This window comes from Pleurodeles waltl, chromosome 6, assembly GCF_031143425.1.
Source record: "Pleurodeles waltl isolate 20211129_DDA chromosome 6, aPleWal1.hap1.20221129, whole genome shotgun sequence".
Lineage (NCBI taxonomy): Eukaryota > Metazoa > Chordata > Amphibia > Caudata > Salamandridae > Pleurodeles > Pleurodeles waltl.
Window position 1 is genome coordinate 1311945391 of NC_090445.1, and position 19343 is coordinate 1311964733.

Sequence of the window (19343 nt, forward strand, 5' to 3'; positions counted from 1 at the left end):
TTAGACTGTATGCCATTCTACTCTGATGTAGTCTACATCACTTTCCAATACTGTATGTCACCACACTAAACTCTACTGTCCAGCACGGTACTCGAATTTATGACACTTTACTCAACTGCATGCTGCACCATTCCACTTTACTGCAGTCCGCACCACTATAGTATACAACAAGCAACTCCTCTAGGACACCCTACTCTACAATTCAACACACTTTTCCACCGTACTACTCATTGCTCGAGTCTACTATACTTGACTCCACTATATGAGACCTCTTGACACTACTCTATATAACACTACTGCACCATACAATACACTACTACACTGTATGCTATGCCACTCGTTTCCAATCTACAAAACTCCAGTCTATAAAAATAGATTTCACAACACTCTCTTCCACTGGACTGTATGACACTCTACATAACAACTCTCCACTTGGATTCTACAAATTGTAACACATTTTTATTAAAGTTTTAAAAAAACATATTAAAAAAAACACTGAGGATTAAAGCTTAGGTATAGAAAGGAAAACGTATTTTACCTGTACAAACTAAATTTAAACTAAATAAACTTTAAAAATTCTAAGGTTATAGCTATAACTTTCATTTACAATTTATCCACCATCTTCAAATTATTATAAGTAGCGGACCTCGTTGCACACTCTTTTCAGTTCGCCAATCAGACAACACAAGCTATAACTCACCACTCTACCATGCACTGCATTGTGACAAATAATGTCATTTGAGAATTAAAAGTGTTATTACGAATGCTAAGATTTCATATGCTATAAGTGATTAATAGTTTGCAAGGGTATAAACAATGCATGAAAATGGCACAAGAACATCTGAATTTCTACGGTTTTCTGTCTATAAAATGTGTTGTATCCCTGTAACCTTTGGTTTTGTAGTGATCTGATGTATTGTTTTATATATATATATGGATCCATTTAAACAAAGGTTACAGGGACGTTATATTTAGGGTGGAAGAGAGAGAGAGTGGCAGGATTGTGGGGGGAGCCTCAATCCCCCATTGGTCCTAGCCAGGTCCCCACATCCTGTGGGAACTGGCATTGCTCCCCCAAACAGGGAGCTGCTTTTAATAGCAGCTCCCTGCTTGTGCGAGCAATGTTCTCATCTGTCTTCCCTGCACATATATTTGTGTACAGTAAAGACAGATGAAAACTCTGCTTTTAGCAAGTGAGAGCTGTTTGACAGCTCTCACTTGCCAAAAGCAGACTATGTTTGCTTTTGCTTGGTGGGAGCTGTCAGTTCCTACCAAGTAAAAACAAACAGCTATTTCCCAGGGATGGGCACCCCAGGACATTGCATAAACTGGCCCTGAGTGGTGGTAGTCCCCAGGGCCATCACTGGCTACTCAAAGGGGGCCATGCTGTGAATTTAGCCTGGAGGAGGTGGCTGTCTTTGGAGCTGCAGGAGTCCGAAACAGACCCCCTTTCTTTTTTTTTCATGTTTGCCCCAGGGAAGTGGTGGTCCCCGGGGCTGCGGGTGTGCTGCATGCCCCCACCACATTGATATAGAAGGACGCCTGAGGGAGGTGGCGGTCGCCAGGGCTACAGGGGGCCCCCCATATTGAAATACAAACAAGCCCCAGGGAGTTGGCGGTCCCAGGGGCTACAGGGGGGTCACGCGGACCCCTCCACAATAAACAAGCATTTGCAATGCAATAGGTCTCGCATTTTCTTGAGTTAGAGCTATTGACATTGTATATTCAGAACAGGACTTTTCTTGCCACATAATTTTGGTCAACCCTGCCTCATAATTTGGTCTTTTCCTGCCATGTTTTGGTGGTCACTGGCGGCTACTTTCATCAGAAATCACAAGCCCTTGAAGAGAGACAAGAGGACTGCACTACCTCAAGATATGTAAACGTATGACCAGCCACTGGAAAATAAGGCTGGAAAAGTATTTTATTTTTATGTTATCAGAATGAAGTCTTGAAAGCCTTCTTGCTGCATTTCAACAAAGCTCTAATGAAGTTAACAATAGCAGAGCAGATCGAGAAGATTTGTGGCCCCAATAAAGGAGATAAGCAATGCCCTGTGTGCAGATGTCAGTGAGGACTAGCAGGGAGGGGCCCCTGGAGAGGGAGAGACTGCAGATGCTAGGCTCTGCAAGTTTTACATAATTGCTTCTCAGTTTAGCTACATTCTACGAGAAACTGCATATTGTGGTTTTCCTGAGCAGTGAGCTAAATGTTTAGGCACCAGGTGCTTTCTCTCAAGTACTGGGTTGAAGAGCAACACTGACATCACACATCTGAGTCTCACACAGGTCTGGACTTCGAAGCGATACTCACAATCACACACCTTGCAAGTATCTATGCTGCAGCATATCATAGGCTCTCAGTATAAGCCAAAGGATATCAAGGTGAATACTGCATAGGCAGTATCAAAATTAATGAAGTTAATGTATATTTGTTTCTCCTACTCTGTGCTCTATAATGTTGCGTGGAGTAAGGATCCAATCAGGTCTCTCTCAAACACCTTGAATTGTTAAAAAGCTTATTCCACTGCCCACTCAGACATTTCACCACAGCCTGAAAGAAAACACTACATTAGTGCGAAGAACCATATGGCAAACAAAAGATTATGATTAAGCCTCTCATTTTTCTGTTGTTATTACAGACAGCAAACCATGTTTACTGTTTGTAAAACTGAAAAAAATATAGAAATGTGTTGCCTGTGAGCGATTCTCCATGCTGTCCTTCGTGAGTTTTAGGCTAACAGCTGAGCAGATGGAGAGCACGAGGAGTTACAAAAATTAGATTTCCTTAAGTACAGGCAAATGTTATCACATATCTGTATCTAATGCTTTACCTGTGGGTGTAGCGTTTTTGTTATATTTGGCTACTTAATGTGCAAAAACGCAAAAGGCACAGTATGACTGCATGCTTATCTGTTAAATGGTGAGCTATACAATTTTACTAATGCACTTATTCCCTAAAATATAATACATATAAATACCAATAAGAGGGTTAAAAACATGGTTAAGTAGAGAAGGAAATGTTAAAAAAAAGAGAAGCCTTAATTATGATTTGTGTTGGTGGGAGGGGACAAGTGAAATTGCTGCCAAAGGGGAAAAGGTGGAGAGGATAGAGCACTGAAAACGATACTTAGTACCAAGTAGGTTTTGATTTTGCTGCAGTAGACCAAGTGCCAGAAGGACTCACTTGAAGATTGATTATTCAATGGCTAAGTCTATTATTGAGGCTCACCTAGACCTACATCTGGAGGAACTAGAAATCAGAAAATGCAAAGAAAACAGGCAGCTGAACATCTGGCTTCTTATGCACATGATACAGGTATAACTCAAAGATGCCATGGCAATATCCATGAATATTACCTGTGCAGCACCTACCTGGAGCTTAGGGCTCTTGAACAAGCAACAACTAATTCAATCTAGTCTCGATGGAATAAAACTGGGTAGCGCCAAATTTCAACTTCCATCTAATTCCCAGTGGCTATTTGAAACTGAGCACCAATCTCACCCTAAACAGCACAGTGTAAGGAAATTAAAGATGCCATAGAATCACCTCGCTATTGAAGAAAGTGAAACCGCCCCTCCCAGAAAGCAACATCAAAACTCACTTGCATTTGGCGAGCAGCCCTGCCCTGCTCCATTGCATCCAAGAATCCATACTACCCCCCTAGACATTGCAGCACACGTCATTTATGGCCTGAGAAAATAGGAGCACATGGCACACCCCAACACAACACTCCAAGCAGACAACTGTAGTCTTCCCTTGCCAGAACGTATAATCCTCAAATCCTACAAGCTGTTTCTTAATAATCCACATTCAAAGGCTTATTGACTTTAACCTGCATTTCATCATTAAACATGCCAGACCTACTGCTTTTTTTGCAACTAAATAATTTTAAAAAATGCGAACCCGGTTCAACCATAATATCCAGTCCAGCTGTAGCTAAACTTGATCACGCTATACATACAATACAGGCTATCAGTTTACACATAACAGCCATGCCTTGCCTGAATGTATAATCCTCAAATGCGTCACCATTAATTTTAAGTATTCATATATATATTTTTAAGCCATCATGATTGGCAACCCAGTCCATGTAGCTGGGAAGCAGACCATCTACAGTGGATCAGCACAACCACAGCCATGACATCACTAGACTTAAAGTAGTGTAAACGAGCACTGGCTTGTCTTTAAAGTACCTCTTCAGTCACTGGTGGTTAGGCACCCCAAGCAGCACGATCAATTCACTGTCCTTCACCCGTTGACACTCATTCATTCTCTCACTCACTCCTCCTTGCAGGCAATCACTGAACTATCCACAATTAAAAAAAAAACACTTTAACAAGCATAGGCAAAATAAATTAGACGTAGGAAAGGAAGTCTCGACAAACAGTATGCTTCAAATAAAAAAAATGAAAAATAGCAGGCGTCTTACAACTATACTGTGCACAGATGCTGCACTATTTTAAAGTTACCATTTTTAGAAGCAAAGGGATGGCCAACCTGGAATGATAACCAAAAGTAAACTACAGAGAATACTATTCCAAGAGAGCAGCCCATTGGACAAACAGTGGTCATGCTGGATGTGGTGCATTGCAGATCAAATTAGCAGCAAGCAGGGAACCCAGTAGAACTGCCTAGGAAACGGCAATATGTTCTTAAAAATACATACACATAAAATAAAATAGAGCTCAATGTGTTTTTATAACAAGTGCCTGACGGATAACTAAACATTTCAGTCTCTTTTAAGGGGATATAGCAAGAATTAAAGTACAAGTCTTCTATCCACAGGCTTTGTCAAAGGGTGTAATTGACACCAGAGCCTTTCCTACTAAGGTAAGAACTGAGATCCACTGTAAAGAAAATAAAATGCTGTCGAAGGCTGCAAACGTGCATTTTTCGGGGCAAGCGCAAAGCGCTCCGTCCTTCTTGTAACCTCTACAGGGGGTTTTAACCACACCCATGTTAAGTCAGTCACTTTGCGCTCGCCCCTAAAAATGTACGTTTTGCAGCCTTTGACAGCGCGTATAACCTTTAACAAATGTGTTTCACAATTATGCCTGGCCTATGGTATTTGACATAACTTGTTTGCTTGTTGCCATACCAATTCAGGCCTACTGTATTGAGCATAAACTTTCCCCACAAGGAAATAAATTCATAATTACAAATACATACAAAATTTAAATTGGCACAGAAAAATACACCCATCACAATGGGACTTCTGATCGTTACGGGTGCAAATCTACCCACAGGGTATGTCCAAGAGGTCAAACAGCATTAAAACATGACCTTTTATAATCTGAGATTTTTGGGGAAGTTATTTACAAGCTATTTGTTAACAATCCACATTCAAAGGCTTATTACCTTTAACCTGCCAGACCTACTGCTTTTTGGCAACTAAATAATAATTTTAAAAGATGCGAACACGGCTCAACCTTGATGCTGAATTGGCACCATAATATCCAGTCCAGCTGTGGCATACACTTGATCACGTTATAAATACAATACAGGCTATCCGTTTACACATAACACATATGCTAACGGGGCAGCAACAACGCTTTTAGATGTAGTCATTAAGTCACGCTCCAACCTTCTGCAAAAGTTGTATAGTTTGAAATGCTGGAGAAATGGGGTACCCCAGAGGAGTAATTAAATGTGAAAAACAGAGCCGGCAAATCTAACCATCGCAGACATTAAGTGTGGGTTGACCCTGCCCACTAGAATGTGTGGCAGCAAATCTAACTGCTGAAAAATAGCTACCACAATAGTTACTGCTCACATACATTAAAGTGAAAACAGACATAAAAAAACATTTTGAAATACAGTGTCCATTTCCACAAAGAATTTATGACATAGCTCATTCTGGAATGAGAACCCGAAATAAGCAATAGCCTAGAATGCAGCGGTTCTTAAAATGTGGTCCGGGGAAACGTTTAAAACGTTCTGAAATAGTTAGAATCTTAGAGCCAGATGTAGGTATGAAAAAATTAGCGAGTCGGAAATTCCGACTCGCTAAATGGTATCCAAGAAGAAAAAGCGACTTCAATTTGCGACTCGCAAATGAAGTCGCACCGCAGATTGCGAGTCCGCTGTTTGCAAGGTCGCTTTTTGCGACAGCGCTAAAAACAAACACGCAAATTGCGAGTGGGTGTCGCAAATTACGACTGTGCTGCAAATTGAATGCAGGTGCAGCGGAACACTCTGGAAAACACTTCCTGGCTCCTGATGATGACATCACAGCCAGGAAGTTTACTAATACACCTGGGGGGAGGGAGGACCACACCCATTTTAAACTGCTGAACTGCAAACAGGAGGAACAGCAGCTACCATGGCAGACACTCCTAGAAAGCGCAAATTGACATTTGCAGAAAAAGAACTGGAAGGGCTGACTGAGGAATGCTGTCAGCACCATGAACAACTTTTTGGGAGGGCAGCCCTCAGTGTGCCAGAGGTGGAAAAGAAAAGGATTTGGGCTGAAATACAGGACAAGGTAAACTCCCTGGGTGTGAGCCACCGGAGCATAGAAGAATTGAAGAAACTGTGGTATGACCTGCGTTCCCGGACCAAGGAGAGGGTGGCAGAGTGGCTCCGGGAGATGAGGGGCACTGGAGGGGGACCATCTACTATACCCTCACCCCTGGAGGAAAGAGTGGAGGAGACCTCGGAGCCAGAGGCAGTGTGCGGGATGGGAGAGCTGGACACGTCAGCTACAGGACCATCAACCGGTGAGTACCATGAGACACGCACGTACACCCATATATGCCATACCCCACACCCACCTTGTACACAGCAGCATGCACAACCAAAATAGCTCAATTTCAGAGTAGCAACCACCTGCATGGTGCATTATGGGCAATGTAGTCAAGTAGGCAGTTGACAGGCAACAGTTATTAGGAAGTAGATAACAGATGGTAGATACTGACAGTGTGTTCCCTATGTCCCACAGGTCTCCCACACGACACTACCTCCAGCCACAGCGTCCAGGGGCCACAGGTCAGCCCCCAGCCTGCACAGGACTCAGGACCAGCCGCCACAGGGACCTGCACCACCCAAACTCAGTCCTCTCCTGATGCACCAGTTGCCATACTGGTGAGTGAGCCAGCACCCGGTCCCAGCCACAGTGCCGGTGCACAGGACACGGAGCCTCCACTGCGTCGCAGGCGACGTCTAAATGTCCCTCCAGTGCCGTAGTCTGAGTCAGGGTACGCATCCATGTCAGCCGCCGAGGCTGCACTCCTACGTGGTCAGCGCCTGCAGACACGGGAGATAAGGAATATATCAGGGGCCATGAGGCGCATGGAACAGAATCAGAACACAGGGCTGCAACTGGTACACACAGAGCTGCAACAACTCAATACCCATGTTGGCGACCTTGCACTCTCAATGAGACAACTGGTGGCAGAACTCATCACTGAGATAGAGGGTGCAAGGCGCCGTGACAGGCAGCTCATCCACTGGCTAGATCGCATGTCTGCCAGTGAACACCACTGGCCTGTCACGGCGCACGGTTAGCCTCCAGGTGGACAGGGGCCACTTTGCCAGTGATGTGGCACGTGGACTGGGACGTCTCAGCCACGCCGTAGATCTCATGGAGGCACGACAAGTCGCAAGGGGCGCGGCAGACACGCTGCAGGACAGCGAGGAGGGCTCCACCGTTAGCAGTGTCTCCACCAGTGACACCAGGGTGTTGCGCAGTGGTAGCGCAAGGCAGGGCACTGCTGACACACCAGGAACCAGCCATGCTGGGCGAGGCCGACGTAGAGTGTGAGCTATGCACTGTCCTGGAGTAGAGGCACATGAGGTTAATGTGTCCTCATGCCAGATGGACTTTTACAGCCCCTGAACTGTAGTTCATGTATATAGTTTTTTTGGTGCACATTATTAAATTCCTTGTTTGTTCCACTTCACACCTGGACTCATTGTGTGTGACATTAGTGAGTGTGGTGAGAGTTACCACGTACCTTACAAAGTATTGGTTTGCAATGTGGTCCCGTCTCAGTCTGCCTTGATTTGCAATGCTTCTATCACCATGATGGCGATGTGGTAGCTCTTGCTTGTCATCCTCCGAATCTGGGTCTTCTGGCGTGAGAGGTAGCCCACGTCTGGTGGCAATGTTGTGCAGTATAGAGCATGCGCCAACTATCTTGAAAGCTGTTACTGGGTTATACTGGGGGGCACCTCCACTTCTGTGGAGGCATCTGAATCTTGCCTTCAGCAGTCCAAAGGTCCACTCTATGATATTTCGGGTACTCCTATGGGCATTGTTGTATCGCCTCTCTGTCTCATTGATGGGTGTTAAGTACGGGGTAAGTATCCATGGTCGTAGTGCATATACACTGTCACCTGTTTGGCACAAAATGTACAATGTTAGCTGGGCATAGATGGTGTGAGAAAGTAGCCTCTTTCTAGCCTTGTTACCCCCACTTTTGGCCTGTTTGTGAGTGTATGTCAGGGTGTTTTCACTGTCTCACTGGGATCCTGCCAGCCAGGGCCCAGTGCTCATAGTGAAAACCCTATGTTTTCAGTACGTTTGTTATGTGTCACTGGGACCCTGCTAGTCAGGACCCCAGTGCTCATAAGTTTGTGGCCTATATGTGTGTGTTCCCTGTGTAGTGCCTAACTGTCTCACTGAGGCTCTGCTAACTAGAACCTCAGTGGTTATGCTCTCTCATTTCTTTATAAATTGTCACTAACAGGCTAGTGACCAATTTTACCAATTTACATTGGCTTACTGGAACACCCTTATAATTCCCTAGTATATGGTACTGAGGTACCCAGGGTATTGGGGTTCCAGGAGATCCCTATTGGCTGCAGCATTTCTTTTGCCACCCATAGGGAGCTCTGACAATTCTTACACAGGCCTGCCACTGCAGCCTGAGTGAAATAACGTCCACGTTATTTCACAGCCATTTTTCACTGCACTTAAGTAACTTATAAGTCACCTAAATGTCTAACCTTTACCTAGTAAAGGTTAGGTGCAAAGTTACTTAGTGTGAGGGTACCCTGGCACTAGCCAAGGTGCCCCCACATTCTTCAGAGCCAATTCCCTGAACTTTGTGAGTGTGGGGACACCATTACACGCGTGCACTACATATAGGTCACTACCTATATGTAGCTTCACAATGGTAACTCCGAATATGGCCATGTAACATGTCTATGATCATGGAATTGCCCCCTCTATGCCATCCTGGCATAGTTGGCACAATCCCATGATCCCAGTGGTCTGTGGCACAGACCCTGGTACTGCCAAACTGCCCTTCCTGGGGTTTCACTGCAGCTGCTGCCAACCCCTCAGACAGGCATCTGCCCTCCTGGGGTCCAGCCAGGCCTGGCCCAGGATGGCAGAACAAAGAACTTCCTCTGAGAGAGGGTGTGACACCCTCTCCCTTTGGAAAATGGTGTGAAGGCAGGGGAGGAGTAGCCTCCCCCAGCCTCTGGAAATGCTTTCTTGGGCACAGATGTGCCCAATTCTGCATAAGCCAGTCTACACCGGTTCAGGGGACCCCTTAGCCCTGCTCTGGCGCGAAACTGGACAAAGGAAAGGGGAGTGACCACTCCCCTGACCTGCACCTCCCCTGGGAGGTGTCCAGAGCTCCTCCAGTGTGCTCCAGACCTCTGCCATCTTGGAAACAGAGGTGCTGCTGGCACACTGGACTGCTCTGAGTGGCCAGTGCCACCAGGTGACGTCAGAGACTCCTTGTGATAGGCTCCTTCAGGTGTTGCTAGCCTATCCTCTCTCCTAGGTAGCCAACCCCTCTTTTCTGGCTATTTAGGGTCTCTGTCTCTGGGGAAACTTTAGATAACGAATGCAAGAGCTCATCCGAGTTCCTCTGCATCTCTCTCTTCACCTTCTGCCAAGGAATCGACTGCTGACCGCGCTGGAAGCCTGCAACACTGCAACAAAGTAGCAAAGACGACTACTGCAACTCTGTAACGCTGATCCTGCCGCCTTCTCGACTGTTTTCCTGGTGGTGCATGCTGTGGGGGTAGTCTGCCTCCTCTCTGCACTAGAAGCTCCGAAGAAATCTCCCGTGGGTCGACGGAATCTTCCCCCTGCAACCGCAGGCACCAAAAAGCTGCATTACCGGTCCCTTGGGTCTCCTCTCAGCACGACGAGCGAGGTCCCTCGAATCCAGCAACTCTGTCCAAGTGGCCCCCACAGTCCAGTGACTCTTCAGTCCAAGTTTGGTGGAGGTAAGTCCTTGCCTCACCTCGCTAGACTGCATTGCTGGGAACCGCGACTTTTGCAGCTACTCCGGCCTCCGTGCACTTCCGGCGGAAATCCTTTGTGCACAGTCCAGCCTGGGTCCACGGCACTCTAACCTGCATTGCACGACCTCCTAAGTTGTTCTCCGGCGACGTGGGACTTCTTTGTGCGACTTCGGGTGAGCACCGTTTCACGCATCCTCGTAGTGCCTGTTTCTGGCACTTCTCCGGGTGCTACCTGCTGCTAAGAGGGCTCCTTGTCTTGCTCGACAGTCTAGCATAGTTGGTAATGATGTGGAGTCACACCATACAAATAGTGTTGTCTCACATCATAGCAAAAGCATTTATTCTCACCACAGTGGTACTGATGTTTCTGTTAGCCAAGCTGTTAGGGTGCCCTCTGTAAGGGACAGGTCTCCTTCTGTCCATTCTCACCATACTTCTGTTTCAAGGCATGTCCCTCCCACCCACCCTGATGACAGATTGTTAGAAAGGGAGCTCAATAGATTGAGAGTGGAACAAACCAGACTGAAGCTCAAGAAGCAACAGCTGGATTTGGATAGACAGACTTTAGAAGTAGAGAAGGAGAGACAGAAGTTGGGTTTAGATACCCATGGTGTCAGCAGCAGTATTCCCCATAGTCATCCTGCAAAAGAGCATGATTCCAGGAATCTGCACAAGATAGTTCCCCCTTATAAGGAGGGGGATGACATTAACAAGTGGTTTGCTGCACTTGAGAGGGCCTGTGTTGTACAGGATGTCCCTCAAAGGCAGTGGGCTGCTATCCTATGGCTATCATTTAGTGGAAAAGTTAGGGATAGGCTCCTTACTGTGAAAGAAAGTGATGCCAATAATTTTACAGTTCTTAAGAATGCACTCCTGGATGGTTATGGCTTAACCACTGAACAATACAGGATAAAGTTCAGAGAGACCAAAAAGGAGTCTTCACAAGACTGGGTTGATTTCATTGACCATTCAGTGAAGGCCTTGGAGGGGTGGTTACATGGCAGTAAAGTTACTGATTATGACAGCCTGTATAACTTGATCCTGAGAGAGCATATTCTTAATAATTGTGTGTCTGATTTGTTGCACCAGTACTTGGTGGACTCTGATCTGACCTCTCCCCAAGAATTGGGAAAGAAGGCAGACAAATGGGTCAGAACAAGGGTGAACAGAAAAGTTCATACAGGGGGTGACAAAGATGGCAATAAGAAGAAAGATGGTGAAAAAACTCAAGATAAGCATGGGGATAAGGGTAAAACCAAAGATCCCACTTCAAATCTTAAACACTCTTCAGAGGGTGGGGATAAAACAAATTATTTCTCTTCTTCTCAACCCACACACATTAAAAAGCCTTGGTGCTTTGTGTGTAAAAACAGAGGCCATAGGCCAGGGGATAAGTCCTGTCCAGGTAAACCCCCTGAGCCTACCACCACTAATACATCAAGCTCTAGTGCCCCTAGCAGTAGTGGTACTAGTGGTGGGACTGCTGGCAACAGTCAAACAAAGGGTGTAGTTGGGTTCACTTATGGGTCCATCATAGAAACTGGGGTAGTCAGTCCCAAGACAGTTTCTGTCACACCTAGTGGCATTGGCCTTGCCACACTGGCTGCTTGTCCCCTTACAATGGATAAGTACAGGCAGACAGTTTCAATAAATGGTGTTGAGGCCTTGGCCTACAGGGACACAGGTTCCAGTATCACTTTGGTGACTGAAAACCTAGTGGCTCCTGAACAACACATCATTGGACAACAGTATAAAATTATTGATGTCAATAACTCCACTAAGTTTCTTCCCTTAGCTATAATTCAGTTTAGTTGGGGTGGAGTTACTGGCCCTAAGCAGGTGGTGGTATCACCTAGCTTACCTGTAGACTGTCTCTTAGGTAATGACCTAGAGGCCTCATGTTGGGCTGATGTAGAGTTTTATGCCCATGCAGCCATGCTGGGCATCCCTGAGGAATTGTTCCCTCTCATTTCTACTGAAATGAAAAAGCAAAGGAGAGAAGGCCTGAAAACTCAGGATCCCTCTCCATCAACAGGTAAAAAGGGCATCACAGTAGTCCCTAACCACCCTACCATTCAGGATACCATTCCTGTGGTGGGAGAAACCTCTCCTGGGGTGGCACCTGTTCCAAGGGAATCATCAGCTGGCAAAGCTGGACTCCCTGAGGTAGAAGTACCTCTCTGTGGGATAACTAACATTGGTGAGAAAAAGAGCACCATTTTGGTTAACATGGAGCATCCCTCCAACCCTCCCAGAGAAACTTTAATGCAGAAACCCTGCACTGCCTCACAACACTTAGGACAGCATCCCTGCCCTAGTGTGGAGCTCATAGGACAGCATCCCTGCCCTGCTCCAACTCAAGAGAAACAGCATCCCTGTTCTCTCTTCCAGCCATATGGACAAAATTTTTGCCCAGCTATGGCTTTACTGAGACAGCATCCCTGTCTGGCATTTCCATCATTACAAATAGGTTCAGTGGACAATTCCCACTGCTCTAAACTAAAACTTACTGATAGAAACTCTGAAAATACATCTTCACATTGTTGCTTAGCTAAAAAACTTCAAACAGGGTGGTTTACATCCCCACAGGGAGGTAACCATATAGTGGATGATAAAGGGAGTAACCAGTCTATTGCAGAGCTACTCTCTACTTATCACCACTTAGACAATAAAGTCTCAACTGGCCAAGGTTAGCCTTATTGTCCTTCGTTTGGGGGGGGGGGTTGTGTGAGAAAGTAGCCTCTTTCTAGCCTTGTTACCCCCACTTTTGGCCTGTTTGTGAGTGTATGTCAGGGTGTTTTCACTGTCTCACTGGGATCCTGCCAGCCAGGGCCCAGTGCTCATAGTGAAAACCCTATGTTTTCAGTATGTTTGTTATGTGTCACTGGGACCCTGCTAGTCAGGACCCCAGTGCTCATAAGTTTGTGGCCTATATGTGTGTGTTCCCTGTGTAGTGCCTAACTGTCTCACTGAGGCTCTGCTAACCAGAACCTCAGTGGTTATGCTCTCTCATTTCTTTATAAATTGTCACTAACAGGCTAGTGACCAATTTTACCAATTTACATTGGCTTACTGGAACACCCTTATAATTCCCTAGTATATGGTACTGAGGTACCTAGGGTATTGGGGTTCCAGGAGATCCCTATGGGCTGCAGCATTTCTTTTGCCACCCATAGGGAGCTCTGACAATTCTTACACAGGCCTGCCACTGCAGCCTGAGTGAAATAACATCCACGTTATTTCACAGCCATTTTTCACTGCACTTAAGTAACTTATAAGTCACCTATATGTCTAACCTTTACCTAGTAAAGGTTAGGTGCAAAGTTACTTAGTGTGAGGGTACCCTGGCACTAGCCAAGGTGCCCCCACATTGTTCAGAGCCAATTCCCTGAACTTTGTGAGTGCGGGGACACCATTACACGCGTGCACTACATATAGGTCACTACCTATATGTAGCTTCACAATGGTAACTCTGAATATGGCCATGTAACATGTCTATGATCATGGAATTGCCCCCTCTATGCCATCCTGGCATAGTTGGCACAATCCCATGATCCCAGTGGTCTGTGGCACAGACCCTGGTACTGCCAAACTGCCCTTCCTGGGGTTTCACTGCAGCTGCTGCTGCTGCCAACCCCTCAGACAGGCATCTGCCCTCCTGGGGTCCAGCCAGGCCTGGCCCAGGATGGCAGAACAAAGAACTTCCTCTGAGAGAGGGTGTGACACCCTCTCCCTTTGGAAAATGGTGTGAAGGCAGGGGAGGAGTAGCCTCCCCCAGCCTCTGGAAATGCTTTCTTGGGCACAGATGTGCCCAATTCTGCATAAGCCAGTCTACACCGGTTCAGGGGACCCCTTAGCCCTGCTCTGGCGCGAAACTGGACAAAGGAAAGGGGAGTGACCACTCCCCTGACCTGCACCTCCCCTGGGAGGTGTCCAGAGCTCCTCCAGTGTGCTCCAGACCTCTGCCATCTTGGAAACAGAGGTGCTGCTGGCACACTGGACTGCTCTGAGTGGCCAGTGCCACCAGGTGACGTCAGAGACTCCTTGTGATAGGCTCCTTCAGGTGTTGCTAGCCTATCCTCTCTCCTAGGTAGCCAAACCCTCTTTTCTGGCTATTTAGGGTCTCTGTCTCTGGGGAAACTTTAGATAACGAATGCAAGAGCTCATCTGAGTTCCTCTGCATCTCTCTCTTCACCTTCTGCCAAGGAATCGACTGCTGACCGCGCTGGAAGCCTGCAACACTGCAACAAAGTAGCAAAGACGACTACTGCAACTCTGTAACGCTGATCCTGCCGCCTTCTCGACTGTTTTCCTGGTGGTGCATGCTGTGGGGGTAGTCTGCCTCCTCTCTGCACTAGAAGCTCCGAAGAAATCTCCCGTGGGTCGACGGAATCTTCCCCCTGCAACCGCAGGCACCAAAAAGCTGCATTACCGGTCCTTGGGTCTCCTCTCAGCACGACGAGCGAGGTCCCTCGAATCCAGCAACTCTGTCCAAGTGGCCCCCACAGTCCAGTGACTCTTCAGTCCAAGTTTGGTGGAGGTAAGTCCTTGCCTCACCTCGCTAGACTGCATTGCTGGGAACCGCGACTTTTGCAGCTACTCCGGCCTCCGTGCACTTCCGGCGGAAATCCTTTGTGCACAGTCCAGCCTGGGTCTACGGCACTCTAACCTGCATTGCACGACCTCCTGAGTTGTTCTCCGGCGACGTGGGACTTCTTTGTGCGACTCCGGGTGAGCACCGTTTCACGCATCCTCGTAGTGCCTGTTTCTGGCACTTCTCTGGGTGCTACCTGCTGCTAAGAGGGCTCCTTGTCTTGCTCGACGTCCCCTCTACCTCCTGGTCTAATTTGCGACCTCCTGGTCCCTCCTGGGCCACAGCAGCATCCAAAAACTCTAACTGCACGATTTGCAGCTAGCAAGGCTTGTTGGCATTCTTTCGGCGGGAAAATACTTTTGCACGACTCTCCACGGCGAGAGAGATCCGTCCACCAAAGGGGAAGTCTCTAGCCCTTTTCGTTCCTGCAGAAACCTCAGCTTCTTCTGTCCAGTAGAAGATTCTTTGCATCCACAGCTGGCATTTCCTGGGCATATGCCCATCTCCGACTTGCTTGTGACTTTTGGACTTGGTCCCCTTGTTCCTCAGGTACCCTAGATTGGAAATCCACAGTTGTTGCATTGTTGGTTTGTGTCTTTCCTGCATTATTCCTCTAACACGACTTCTTTGTCCTTAGGGGAACTTTGGTGCACTTTGCACTCACTTTTCAGGGTCTTGGGAGGGTTATTTTTCTAACTCTCACTATTTTCTAATAGTCCCAGCGACCCTCTACAAGGTCACATAGGTTTGGGGTCCATTCGTGGTTCGCATTCCACTTTTGGAGTATATGGTTTGTGTTGCCCCTATCCCTATGTTTCCCCATTGCATCCTATTGTAACTATACATTGTTTGCACTGTTTTCTAAGACTATACTGCATATTTTTGCTATTGTGTATATATATCTTGTGTATATTTCCTATCCTCTCACTGAGGGTACACTCTAAGATACTTTGGCATATTGTCATAAAAATAAAGTACCTTTATTTTTAGTATAACTGTGTATTGTGTTTTCTTGTGATATTGTGCATATGACACTGAGTGGTAATGTAGTAGCTTCATCCGTCTCCTAGTTCAGCCTAAGCGGCTCTGCTAAGCTACCATTATCTATCAGCCTAAGCTGCTAGACACCCTATACACTAATAAGGGATAACTGGGCCTGGTGCAAGGTGCAAGTACCCCTTGGTACTCACTACAAGCCAGTCCAGCCTCCTACAGATGGGTTCCACATTGACCTGTGTGTATGTCTTCAAGGTGTATTCAGCTATACCTAGGAGGTATCCGTCTCCAAACTCCCCACGTTCTAGGCGTTGTTGTATCCCACTGTGCCTGAAAATGTAGGAGTCATGTGTGCTCCCTGGAAATTTGGCAACCATGTCAGTGATAACATAATGGGCGTCACATACCACCTGGATGTTCAGTGAGTGGGTACACTTCCGGTTGCGGAACAGATATTCCAAATGTGCAGGTGGGCATATTTGTATATGTGTCCCGTCTACACACCCTATGACATGGGGGAAGTTGGCAATCCTGTAGAATTCCAACTTGGTGCTGTTGATTTCTGCCTCATTCCTGGGTAGGTATATGTAGCTGGACATGTGTGTGAGGAAGGCATCTAGGAATGCTCTGAAGAACCGTGAGAGTGCACTTTGGGATACCCCACCTGCCACGGCAATGAACCCCTGATAGCTACCCAAGGCCAAGAGGTGCAGTGAGCATAGCACTTGCACATGTGTAGGGATGGCGCAGCCGCGCACAATCTGGCGTTGAAGCTGAGGATTGAGTAGCTCTATTAAATCTAGTATTGCTGCACTGCTAAGTCTGTATTTATCATATATCTCCTCCTCAGTTTGTTGGAAAAGTGTCTGCCTTGTTCTATATATCTTCTCCTGTCTGTGGCCCCTCCTCCTCCTCTGCTGTGCGGCGTGGGCTCTCCTCCTCATTGCTATCACATATATCTCCGCCATCTTGAGTAACCCGGGTGCCTTCTGGGTCTCCTTTTATACTTTGGTTCTGGTTACCACCTGCTCTGAGTTAGTGGTAAATTGGAAGTGCAAAATGGGCTTTTTGCAACTAGTCGCAATTTACGAGTGGCTATTGCATTTGGTTTGCGACTCGCAAATTGCGACTTCCTATTTGCGGGTCGCAAATTGGGGTCGCTATTTTTGCGAGTCGGTAATGGCTTGCGTCGCAATTTGCGAGTCGGAAATGGGATTTTTGCATCCCATTTCCGATTTTGCAGGGTCGCAAATTGCGATTCGGGCCATTTGCGACTAGCAAACGTTTGCTACATCTGGCCCTAAATTTGAGACCAAGAATTAAGTTGAAAGCCACAAATTAATTCTTGGGAGCAGAGTAAATTCACCAGATAGAATATAGTATGAACGATGAATGAATGACCTTAATTGAATTTATAACCCAAAAAAATATCCAACCTTCCAGTTTAAAGCTTTTTCTTTTCTACATTTGTTTGTGAATTAAATGCATATTAGCATTTTGTATTTGTCTGATTAATGTGTCTGTATTTTCGTGGTTCAAATCATTCACACCGCTTAGGCTGGGGGTCATAGGCTTCCAGTAATGTCTCAATGGGGTGCCCAGAATCCAGTAGTAATGCTTTTGAGGGGGGTCTACATAAGTGGAACGTTTCGTTTAATAATCGGTGCGATAATGAATCCAGTGTAACCAGTGGACTATTAAAACTTCGCAGGAAATCTGGGACCGGACAACCTTGCTATACAATCTTGTGGTTTTACATTGCACACATATTCGCTTTGGCGCAATCCCGCTAGACGCATGAATTTACACTAGCAGGAATACTATTGAGCGATTGATATCACATTTGATACTCTACTTTAAGAACAGCCATTAACACTGCACAATAAATTGTCACTGATTTGTGTCAAAGGTTGAAAATTCAGCAGGGCAGTGTTTAGTGCTCTGCGTACAATTTTCCCGTCCACTACGAGTTTAATTGAATGGGTCTTTTCAAACACAACTGTTAATGGTTGGTCTGCTTTCTTCATATACGGAAGACACTATGGTACTTAAAAAGCCCACACAGCACCCATCCCAAATAAAAAAAACAACAGCTGAGCATTCAGAATCTGTGCGATCCTGCTCGCTTCCGATGTTCTTCTCTCGCAAAATCAAAGGCGCACAAGATAATTGCCAATGACTGGTACATCGAGAGAGGAAAAAAACACTTCACGACAATGGTGAAAGTCTTCGCGTAGTTTAGAATCTCCCATTATCTTTAGTCACCACAATTACGTCTACGCGAAAACGAAGAACCTCTCGCGAGAATGTTGCACCACTGAGGAGGCGTCTGGAATGGTGTCCAAGGGGCGATATGGGATCAGTAGTAAGGCGTCTAATCATTATGAAATTATTATTACTGTCAAATAAGAAGTACGCGCAACCTCAAACGCACCACGATGACGTGCGTTTCAGTTCTTGTCAATCAGTAAGAGTTATTACTCATGCTTCAGACAACTGCGCATCACAGGCACAAAAAATAGCAAACGCTTCTCTGGCGGAATTAAAGCGCATTTGAATATCGGTATTACCACTTTCAACGGTCGCCCTCAGACTTTTGTAGATGGATTAATGGGAAGGTGCACAAACAGGCAGTACAGGGCAAATTCACGCTTCCGAGTCATACATTCCGTTTTCCTTCACAGCATATTACATCGAGCGTACTACTGAACTCAAAATGTGTTACATAAAATATATAAAAAAATTTAAAAAAACAAAAAGATATCCAGCCACTCGTATCCTCTCTACAGCAGAAAGCCAGCAACAGAGGTGAAAAACTGCTGCGCACAGTAATTTTACATAGATTAAAACGGGTAGCACTAAGGACGACTGACGCCACAGCGCAGTCACCGAGAGTGTGGCAGTGAAAATCTCTAAATACGTCGCATTGAGGCCACTCCCTACAGTGGCCAGACTAACGCTAAGGTACGTCACTTGGCCCTACGGAACGCAGGCGGGGCATGGGTGACACAACACAGGCTAACAGGAAAGCGCATCGCATCGGGCCAGCGAACATCGTTATCCGAAATGTAGCCACAGAGCCCTAGTCTGTAGAAATAGTTAGGGCGGAGGCCCGCGACCACCGGGAGCTCATAGTGGCCGGAGCCGTAACCCAACCGCGGCCCTGAGCACAGCATTCGCGCCAAAGCTTGGCGCGCTAGACAAAGGGGTAAAAGGTGGCAAGGCCACCTCCCCTCCCCCCCCCCTCACTCCCCCCGTCCGGCACCATCGTAGGGCCAACATTGGGCGGAAACGGAAAGGGGTTGGGGACAGGAAGAAGCAACCAACCAATAGGGGGAGGGCAAGTTTGAAAACAAACAACGAAGGGGGGGAGGGGGCACCCGGGGGGGGTGCGCAAGGACATTTAAAAAGGGGGCTGCCCGGCACCTTGATCATCGCAGGTGACCGGGCAGCCAAGAAGAGAGAAACAACGCCAATTCATCCGACTCGGAAGCGACGGACTTCGAACTTCATTCTTACCTCCGGCTCGGCGTTTCATCCGGGA